Here is an 11,232-nt window from a genome sequence, read left to right as displayed (position 1 = left end):
GGAAGATAAGATGTTACTCGGCGGTTCTCGAGAAGGCGGGCTGGGTGGGCGAAATTGCCGACGGCGAAAGCGGAGAGGGCGGGCGGGCGGCTGGGTCAAAAGGGACTTTCGGCTTTCCTGTTTCTGAGGCTCATGAAACGAGGGATACGGCCGAGCCCCATCGAGTATAAATAATAGGAGAACATTTGGGTCATAGCTTCCCTCCCGTTTTGATTTCGCAGGGATTTTTTCTCCCTCTTAAAATACAATGGGAACTTACTTGACATACGCCCATTTACAAGTATACCGTCCTGCAAACCCTTAAGTTTGTACTATACAGTACAAACTTTTTTTTTTGTATTGCAAATAGTAATAAATAATCCAGTATAAGGAACGTGGGAGATCGATTATGAAGGAGAAGAGAGATCCTCTTTTGGATCTGACACTTTTGGTATTAGGGTCTCTAAAATATAGAAAGATGTTTTCAATTCAGGATTTCAATATGAAGGATTTAGAGATGTCTGTTTTTTATCTATCTATCTGTGTTTGATAAGATGATCCATGCCTGGTTGCAGGATTTTTCCAGCTTACTCTATATCCACAATAATTGCTATTGTACCTTTAATAATGACTGAGCAGTTTTCAACAACAGTATCTACAGTCCAAAATACCGCTATCATATAAATGAGAAGGGAGTTGAAGGAAGGGTTGGATAAGAAAGGTGGTTCTACTGAACAAGTCTGTGAATCCAAGCTTCATGCTACTGTAGGAAGTTATCACCTAGCCCTCTCCCAGGAAAATGAAATATCTAGGAAATATTGATAAGGCAGAATATTATATTTTCCTGGATGTGAAAAAGGGAGAAACACATTTTAAAAAACTAAATTCCTGCAGCTTCCTGCCCATCTCCACTTTGTCAATGGGCCATTAAGAAGGCCAAGCTAGTCCACTTTACATAATAAAGAGTTCTCCTCTTCAGCTGTGATGGGATTAAGGCAGGATAATATTGCCTTTTACTCAACTGACCACATGGCATCTAAACTCAATCAAACCTGAATTCAAAACTCACCCTAGAGCAGTGCTTCTCAATTATTTTCTGTCATGCCCCCCCTAGGAAGAAGAAAACATTTCGCCCCCCCCCCCCGCGTGACTGTAAATAGTATAATTTGTCTATAAAATTGTTATAAGTACACCTCTGCATAACATAGCACACCGGTCTTTCCTCGTCTCCCACCGTAGTCACATGCTTTCTTTCCTCTTTCCCTCTTACTTGTCTATCCTTCCTTCCACCCTCCCTTCCTCCTTCCCTTCCTTCCTGCCTCCCTTCCAGTTCCCTCCTTCCTCTTTCCCCCTGCCTGCCTGCCTTCTTTCCTCTTTCCCTATCCTCCTATCCTTCCTTTCTCCCTCCCTCCTTCCCTGCCTCCCTTCCAGTTCCATTCTTCCCTCCTTCCTTCTGCCTCCTTCCTGCCTGCTTGCCTTCTTTCCTCTTTCCCTCTTGCTTGTCTATCCTTACTCCCTCCTCCCTTTCTTCCCTCCCTCCCTGCCAGCAGCTCCTCCAGCATCCCAGCTGGAAGCAGCAGCACAACAGTCGCCGTTACCAGGGGCGAAGGGGTGGCGGTGGCAAGATCGGGCGACCGCCGCCCCTTTGTCCCTTCCCCAACAGCGGCTGTTGCGCTTCCGCTTCCAGACGGAATCCTGGCGGTGGAGCTGCTGGCGGGGAGACGAGCTACCTGCATAAAGACGCCGCCGAGGGCATGGCAGAATATATCCCGGCTTGAAGTGGCAGCGCTGGGGACTGCTCAGAGACTCATCAGAGCCGCGGGCTGGAGCTGTGCAAAAAGTCTGCTTGGGCTGGGGGGGGGGAAGGGAGGGAAGCCTGGGACAGCCATGCTTCCCTCCCTCCCACCCCCGCCCGAGCAGGCTTCTTGCACAGCTCCAGCCTGCGGCTCCAATGAAAATCCACAGTCCGAAGTGCTGCCACTTCCAGGCGGGATATATTATGCCTCGCCCACGCCGCCGCCGTTGCACCCAGATGGAAAGGGAGCCTTCGCGCCCCCCTTTACGGAGCCTCGCGCCCCCCCAGGGGGTCGCACCCCACTATTTGAGAACCGCTGCCCTAGAGAGTTGCCCTTGCATGGGCCCATGGGAGTCTGGCAACCAATCAGAATACATTTCTTACACAGGAACAGGAAACAGATAGGTGGGACAGAACAGATTATAAAAAGCCCTGCAAGCCCCTTTTCTCTTCTCTTCCCTTCCTTCTTCTCTTCCCTTCTCTTCTCCACCAACATTGAACCATGTGATCACCTTTTCTGTTCAGGACTCAAGCCATGTGGTCCTGTCCACCATTAAAACCATCTTTCCAAGCAGCCTCCATGTCTCCAGTGTCTTTTTCCCCACTTGGAGCCAAACCCAGAAGGACATTTCTTCCAACACTACATAAAAATTTCTGCGTGTCATCCAGGTTTTTTTTTTTTTAGAAAAAGATCCCAGAATGATTCTTTAGAAAATGCAGAAGTTAAATTTATATTCTAAACATTAAAACTGAAACAGGAGAGGGGCTGGAATATGAGGGGAAAGACAGTCTACGTAGAAATTTCAGACTAAACAACATACACAAAAACTCCCCATGTATTGGAAACATTTATTATCGCTGATTATGGGAAAGCTGAGCTGCAGTAAGGCCAGCTTTGAGAAAATAATATTAACTGGTGCCTTCACTTTAGTAGTGGTAGCACTACAATTAGAAACCTTCAAGAGTCTTCATAGGCTACTGGGAGTACAGGATCCCTTTAAAAGTCAAGATAAAAAGAAAGGCTCTCCACACAATATATAAGCTGCACAAATTGCTATCAAAGAAGTGGCATTCAAACGAGTTTTTAAAAAGCCAAAATGGAGGCCTTGCCTGTACAATCAAAGTCCTACCCCTTGTATATGCATTAGCAGCATGCATTCACATACTCATAATCAGGGCTTTGATCACACATTTGCAACCAATAAGATGGCTTTTGGACTCTTCCTCCCTCCTCCAAACTGTGTATAAAGGACAGGAAACAGGCATAGAGTCCTTGGACTGAGGTCACATACAGTACGTTCCAAATGGATAAATTTGTGTACACAATATTATGCAAAAATGATAATTGAGTACAACATATTTCCATCTTAATGATGGACAATTTGTTTTTTATTTACTTTTCATTGGATAAGTTGACTTTGTATTAACTACAATCTTACCCATTGCTGTGTCCTTAGTTACTTGAATTATTTCCTGATGTTTATTATGAGTCACTTCTTTCAGTCACTCTACTCTGATGAAAGAAATGTCCTTCTGGGTTCGGCTCCAAGTGGGGAAAAAGACACTGGAGACATGGAGGCTGCTTGGAAAGATGGTTTTAATGGTGGACAGGACCACATGGCCTGAGTCCTGAACAGAAAAGGTGATCACATGCTTCAATGTTGATGGAGAAGAAGAGAAGGGCCGATGGAGGGGCTTGCTAGGCTTTTTATAACCTGTTCAGTCCCACCTCTCTGTTTCCTGTTCCTGTGTAAGAAATGTATTCTGATTGGTTGTCAGACTCACATGGGCCCATGCAGGGGCAGCTCTCTAGGCTGAGTCCAGGTTTGGTTGAATTCTCAGAGTTCTCAGATGCCATGTGGTGAGTTGAGTAAAGGTTTATATTATCATGCCTTAATCCCATCCCCCTGGAGCTGAAGGGGAGAACTCTTTATTATGTAAAGGGACTGGTTTGGCCTTCTTAATGGCCCATTGACAAAGTGGGTGGAGGCAGGAAGCTACAGGGAGCTATTCTCAATTTAAAACATGTTTCTTCCTTTTCACATCCAGGGAAATATAATATTCTGCCTTTTCAATATTTCCTAGGATATTTCATTTTTCTGGGAGAGGGCTGGGTGATAACTTCCTACAATCCCTCCTTTTTTTTTCAAAACGTGAGTGGAACGCACATGTTCTTGACAAAAGATAAAAAATGGTCAGATCAGGGAGGCTTAATTTTTCTGATGGAAAGGCATTCAGAGAGACAGCAGAAGGATCCCTTCAGTGGCTCCCAGAGAGCTTTCAACCATGAAGGTCTAGCAACCAGGGCACAATTTTTGGAAAGAAATTTACAATATCCAATTTACCATGCCAATTATTTTCAGATGTTTGATATCACTTTCTGTGAGCTTCCAGACAGGTTACAAGCAAGCAGAAGTCCCAAAATTCTTCACAGCCATGCTATTCCTTTAAGTTACAGGCTGCCCATTTCAAAGGGATGGTTCTTTTTTTTTTTAAGTAATTTTTTTTTATTGGTTTTAAAACATTTATGGGGAAAAGGTAATACGGTACATAGAAAATTTTGGTAGCTCCCATGTTAGTAGAAATCCCCCCAAATCTCACGTTTCTACAATTTTAAAAATAACATATAAAGGATAGCATAAACAGAATTCTTACTTTATATCAGCTAGGTGTTCAATCATCTCTTTCTTTGTCACTTTCTAGTATATCAACAATTACAATAATATTTCAGATATATTTATTTTTGTGACCTGAGCCTTTTCAATATTGCTCCCAGGTGGAGCCATGCCCCCCCTTCCCATGTCTTGTACATTGCTGCCTTTTTCCCCACCCCCGCTATCTTCGTCCTCTGGGAGAGAAAAATGTTTTTTAATAAAGGCCTCTGCCTCATCCACTGTCTTAATTCTAATTCGGCTTCCCTCCCAGAAAATCAGCATTCCTTCTGGCAATAACCATATAAACCAAATTCCTCTATTGTATAGTTTCTTTGATAAGGAAGAATACTTCCTCCTTTTACAATACAATAGTAGAGTTGGAAGGGACCTTGGAGGTCTTCTAGTCCAACCCCCTGCCCAGGCAGGAAACCCTATACCATTCCAGACAAATGGCTATCCAACATCTTCTTAAAGACTTCCAGTGTTGGGGCATTCACAACTTCTGGAGGCAAGCTGTTCCACTGATTAATTGTTCTAACTGTCAGGAAGTTTCTCCTCAGTTCTAAGTTGCTTCTCTCCTTGATTAGTTTCCACCCATTGCTTCTTGTTCTGTCCACAGGTGCCTTGGAGAATAGCTTGACTCCCTCTTCTTTGTGGCAACCCCTGAGATATTGGAACACTGCTATCATGTCTCCCCTAGTCCTTCTTTCTCTTAAGCTAGACATACCTAGTTCCTGCAACCGTTCTTCATATGTTTTAGTCTCCAGTCCCCTAATCATCTTTGTTGCTCTTCTCTGCACTCTTTCTAGAGTCTCCACATGTTTTTTACATCGTGGCGACCAGAACTGAATGCAGTATTCCAAGTGTGGCCTTACCAAGGCATTATAAAGTGGTATTAACACTTCACGTGATCTTGATTCTATCCCTCTGTTGATACAGCCTAATTTTTTTCTAATCTTTTTTTTAGAAAAAAAAATTTTCTCTAATCTTTTTCGGAATTTGCTTTAGAATGGTAATTTCTTTATCTTGGTATTTTAGAGGTCCCTCCCTTTGGGCCCCTAGCACCTCATCTCTCATGGTCCTCCTGAGGAATTTAACGTGTACTTCTCTTGGAACATTATGGGTTCTGGCATATGCTGAATTAATTCTATAGACCAGGTCCATATCCCACCATATCTGCTCTTTTTTTCTCTTAAGGTATTCTGCTAAAATTGTGCTCATAATATCTTTAAGATCTTCATTTTCTGTCTCTGGTAGATTCTGGAACCTGAGAAAAAAAGACATTCTTTCAAATTCTATTCGGGCCATAAAATTTTCCAGTTCTAAATTTCCCTTTCGGACCTCCTTGACCTTTTCTTCCATCCCAGCTGCCCCCTCCTCCAGCACTGCAATTCTCTGTTTATTTTCTTTGTGTTATGTTGTACCCCTCTGAGTTCATCTTTGAGGTCTGCCACTTCCTTCCTCAGTTCGTTTTGACCTCTCATAATTTCCTGAAACATTTGGTTGACAGATAATTCTTTTGAGCTCTCTCCAGCCGCTTCTTTTTGTAGCAATGAAGTAATTTTCGGCTGCTGGGTACTTGGACTGGAAGTCGCTGAGGCAGGAGCCGAAAGTGACTTGCCCGTTGGTGGTTTCTTAGGTACCATTGTCTAAGTTCAGAGATGGTAAGTCTTTTACAAAGAAAATGGCGTCACTGGAGCGCGCAGCCAGGCTGGTCCAAGGTAGCAGGCGAATCTGAAAGTAAAAAGTTAATTCACCTTCACTGTTCCAAGACACAGAGGTACACCAGGAAGGGAAAAACCAAATAATCAAATCCAGAAAGTCCACGAAGCAGAAGAGATCCAGAGCACCTTCAAGGGAGGTATTAAAAGATGCCAGAAATTATCATTCCCCCCCCCCAGGGTGGTTTCAAAAGGCAGACTTCATTTATAAGTACAAAAACGGGAACAGAGGGGAGCCATCTTGACTCCTCCTTTTCGCAGGGAGAAGAGCAAAAGTTTAGATTTTTAAAAACAGCTCAGCAAGCACTCTTGCAACTGTGATTTCAGTCTTTCTCACATCGTTAATTCAAGTGGCAAGTCAGCCTTTTCTCTCTCTCCATTCAAAAGTGGAGAGAGAGAGTTTGAATGCTGCTTTGTCCGAGGGTTAAAAAAAAACCTCCCCCCTCTAATCTCAAAGGGATGATTCTTGAACCTGCCCTAGCTCTTATTTTAGTGAGGCCAAATTGAGTTTAGCTAGTGTGCAATACAAGCTATTTAGTATTTTTTTAAAAAATTATACACAATGAGCCCAGGGACTCCTATCAGAGACCACCAGTGCAACATGTCCTGCTTTACTGGGCAACTGGGCAGCATCGTTTTTTTGAGTCACAGTCAGGGTTTGAGTTTTGAAGATCCTTTCTGCTACTCTTCAAGTGGGGGAATTGCCTGAGGGGAATTGACCCTCCACCATGGGATTAAAAGGGAGATATCACTGTTTAGGCTTTTGTGCAAGGGCAAAAATCAACCTAGGAAAAGCTTTGTGGAGTTAAGTCAATGAGATAGTGTCAATCTAATTCTGAATGGGGCCTGTGTGTGTGTGTGTGTGTGCAGCTGCTTCTACAATACAGAAAATACAGACATTTTGGACAAACTTTCCCTCTCACTAGACATAAATCTAAGGTGTTCAGAACTTGGTGTGCTAGCCATTCTCAAATACAATTCTCACATGACTACATTAAACTGATTACAATATAAATGAGACAAGAAAGGAAAGCTTACAATGAGGCAAAGAAAGAAAACTTTACAATCAATTTTCACCCTCCCCCATAGTTTTTACAGCTGTCTTCTGGGGATAGAAGAGAGTCTTTTGGTCTTTCTTGTCCATTTTAGGGTTCTTTCTTTCATGTCTGCTGGATGGCATTAGGTTTGGCTTGCTGGTAAGAGTGGTCAGTCAGGCTTGGTAGAGTCTGTCCCAGGTTTGGCTAAGCTTTTTCCTCATGTCAGGTTTTATCAGGAGGCAATCACCAGCAGCAAATTGGAGAGTTATGGTTTGAGCTAGCAGTCCTTTGTTTCTGAGGTAAAAAAAAAAAAGAGAAGCCAAGAATACAGTTCTTTACAGACATATCTTTAGTCTCATGTTGTGGAATCTCACCCATTCTGTCCAAGTGTGGAAATCCAAACATTATTTCAGAAGGCAGATGATGTAAATTTCATGGAACATGACATTCCCACTGCCTGTATGATTGAAACACTTTTGCAATGATGAGTAAATTTCCAAGAGGGACAACAACTTGTGTTGTAAACAAACAAATAAATAAAATATCATAGGGTAGAGCACCTTGACTCATAAGCATTTAAAAATGCACTCAGGCATAAAAGAGAGAGGGAAGAACAGCTTTTTTTAAAAAAAATTGCAATTAAAAAAAAGAGGTACTTTGAGTCAACACTCCAAAATATCAAATTCCATTCAGATGGAAGCAAATTCTCATTAAGTATGTTAAAACATTTACAAATGTAAGCAAAATATCTCAAAATCATTTCTTTTTATAGGTTTAATTAAGCATTTTAAACCTCAAAAATTTCCAGAAGAAAAAAAAAATCATAATTGTATTCAGAGCAAAGAAATGTAACTGCATAACTTTTATATACAGATGAAAGTGAAAGGTAAAGGTGCAGGAGCAGATCACCCATTTACTCCAAATTTCTCAGAAGAGAGAGGGGAAAAAAAAGTGGTTAAACTGAGCAGAAAACTTCAGTCGCCTTTAATGACCCAAAAGGAAGGAGGGAAAGAAGGAGGGGGGGATCCCCAGAGGCATTCACAGGTATCACTGGGGGCATTTCATACACACTCATGGTAAAAATGAGCAGACACTCATTCTCCCGGCCTTTCCTACTTCCCTCCAAAGAATGACCCAGAAGGAAGGGGGGGGATTCACGCAGGCAATCAAAGGTCTCTGGATCCCTTCACTTATCACTCCCTGGGGCATCAGGGACACATACTCACATTCATATTGCAATCAGACCTTCATGCTTGCTCATGCCAACCAATCATAAGTATTTCAGGAAGTTTTTTTTCACAAGCCACCAAGCTTCATTTTCTTTTATTAGAGGATCTCCCCCTCCCCCTTCAGGTCTGGAAATGATAATACCCATGCATACACACACGCACCATTAAACAACCTTGCAACTTACTGTTTCTTTATGTGAAAGGGAATCAAACTACATTCATACCAACTTTTACCATCAACATACTCACATTTGCACTGCAATCATTAATTTCACATACAAAAATCCCATTTCATTCTTTCTTCATGCAAAGCAGTTATTACAATTATTTCAGGGAGCTGTACATAAGCCAATGAGCTCCATTTTCTATTATTAAAGGATCTCAACTTCCCTCCAGGTCTGGAAATGATCACACACACACACACACACACACATATACATGCACAAATACCATGGAACAACACTTTCAGGCCTGGGGGAGGTCCTGTCCCTTTAAATCTTCAATTTTCTTTCCTTGGGGAACATGTGGCTCATTCTCCAAGCATGGGAAAACTCAGAGAGCAGTTTAAATCCTAATTATCCTCCCCTTCTCCACAGCTTCAAGCCCAAACTTACTTATTTTGCCAGCTGGTCAAACATATCACAATCAATTCAATGCCATTCAATATATTAGTATAGATGTACACCTAAGAATTTTTTTTAACAGACATTACATCAAATTAAGCCCAATTACCTAGGTCTTCCCATTCAGACAGGCTTTATCTTTTTATTACCTGCTAAATTTCTTACTTTTGCTCGAAATTATGGCCGTTGTTCTATTTCCTTAAGCACTAGATTGTTAATACCTGTCTCTGCCCTGGGGTGTGCCTGCCCATCCCTTTTCAGGAGTCTGGTTCCTAACATGGCTGCACTCCAATCAGTTCCCCATATGGAAGTTTCACAGCCTGTCAAGAGCCTGATCTATGCTGCAGGAGTGGCCACATGAGGAATGTGTTTTTTCCAAGATTTATCATGATTTCTTTCTCTCTTTTTTTGCACAATTTTTTTTAAAATATAGATCAACATTATTACAAGGACAATGTGGCATCTGTCATTCATATATATAAAAATAATATGGATACAAATGAGAATTACTACATTAATCAAACATATATTGTTCTAATGTTGTTATACATATTTATGTAAGCACATAATCCTTCATTCTTCAGTTATTCAATATTTGCTACACCCTTCTAATAGTAATAGCATTGTTCTTGAGCATACCTGATAACACTCTTTTTCAAAACCTGATCTTAACCTCTACCTTTCATTTTAAACGTGTTTTAAACAATATTTTATAACAATATATAACAAATATAACAGTATAACAATATTTCATCATGATTTCTATAGGGAAAGCATTATTTTAATTTAATTTATTTGCTTGTATCCTGCCTTTAGTATTTTTACAAAAAACTCAAGGCAGCGAACATATCCAAGATACCTTCTTTCTTCTGTTTTTCCCACAACAATCACAATCCTGTGAGGTGGGTTGGGCTGAGAGAGAGTGACTAATTGATACCCAGCTGGGTAAGACATGCCTTCAATTTACAGTTTGTGCTTTCTTGCTTGGTGCGTTAAATCACTAGACCAAACTGGTATTTGTGCAATGTCAGAGCCACTTTCTGGCAGTATATGTGCAAAAGGCCATCCACTTTTAATAAAGACAAATTGAAGCAGTTTCTGAGAAACAAGGTTGGCACAGGAAAAAATGTTCTCTGAGCAAACTATTGAAGAAAGGACTAACTGGACAAGAAAACACTATGAAGGACTATCAGTGTACTAGAACCTCTCCTGCGCGAGCTGCACTGGCTTCTTGTGGTCTATCGGGTGCGTTTCAAGGTGTTGATTACCATCTTCAAAGCGCTCCATGGCACAGGACCTAGCTACCTGCGGGATCGCATCCTGCCCCATACATCCCTACGACCAATTCGCTCTCACAGAGAGGGACTTCTCCGGGTGCCGTCCACTAAGCAGTGCCTAAGGGCGGCGCCCAGGAGTAGGGCCTTCTCTGTGATGGGCCCAGCCCTCTGGAATGACCTCCCCCCGGATATTAGGATTACCACCGACCTCCGCTCCTTCCGTTCAAAACTCAAGACCCACCTTTTTCAACTAGCAGGCCTGGCTCAACCATAGCTCCATTTTATTCCTCCTGGCAATTTTTAAACTTGTAATCTCTACTGGGGTATTTAATTTTAACTTATTTTAATATTTCTATGTTATTATAATGATTGTATTGTGTTTTATACCTCCTCCGTACAGTGTGTAATTTTATAATATGTCCCTTTGTGGAGAGGGAGCGGCTAACAAATTAAATAAATAAATAAATAAATAAATAAATAAAAAATAATAAATAAATAAATAAATAAATAAATAAATAAATAAATAAATAAATAAATAAATAATCTGAGCAGGAACAGACTAGATAACAATTTAGGAGTGGAAAAAAATCTTGACAATGAGAAAAGTTCAACACCAAATAATTGAAGAGGTAATGGGAAGTCTTGACAACATTTGATGAAGAATTGTGAAAGAAAATTATTTGCCATGGTCTTAATTATACAGGTGAAACTCAAAAAATTAGAATATTGTGCAAAAGTTCATTTATTTCAGTAATGCAACTTAAAAGGTGAAACTAATATATGAGATAAGACGCATTCCATGCAAAGCAAGATAGTTCAAGCCGTGATTTGTCATAATTGTGATGATTATGGCTTATAGCTCATGAAAACCCCAAATCCACCATCTCAGAAAATTATAATATTACATGCAATCAATA

The sequence above is a fragment of the Natrix helvetica genome, assembly GCF_964273705.1.
Source record: "Natrix helvetica genome assembly, chromosome: 1".
Lineage (NCBI taxonomy): Eukaryota > Metazoa > Chordata > Lepidosauria > Squamata > Natricidae > Natrix > Natrix helvetica.
Note: the sequence above shows the minus strand (reverse complement) of the source record.